This window comes from Brassica oleracea, chromosome C9 (assembly GCF_000695525.1).
Source record: "Brassica oleracea var. oleracea cultivar TO1000 chromosome C9, BOL, whole genome shotgun sequence".
NCBI lineage: Eukaryota > Viridiplantae > Streptophyta > Magnoliopsida > Brassicales > Brassicaceae > Brassica > Brassica oleracea.
Window position 1 is genome coordinate 38097169 of NC_027756.1, and position 293 is coordinate 38097461.

Here is a 293-nt window from a genome sequence, read left to right on the forward strand (position 1 = left end):
ATGTCACCAACCTGTTACCGTCTTCTGCAGTTGGTTTTCATATTATCCTTAATGAAGTTCTAATCTATGTGAATGTGAACATATATAACTAAAGCCGAGAGGAAGCGAGACAGTCGAGTGAAACATTTGCCTTGGCTCCAAGATTTTTTAAAAGTTTTTTACATAAGAGTAATCCCCAAATTACGACATTGTTTTTATCAAACATGAAATTGGATATCAAAACGCAAACAACAGTGATGAAAGAGGATTGTAATAGGCACAGTCGAGTGAAACATTTACCTTGGCCCTAAAAT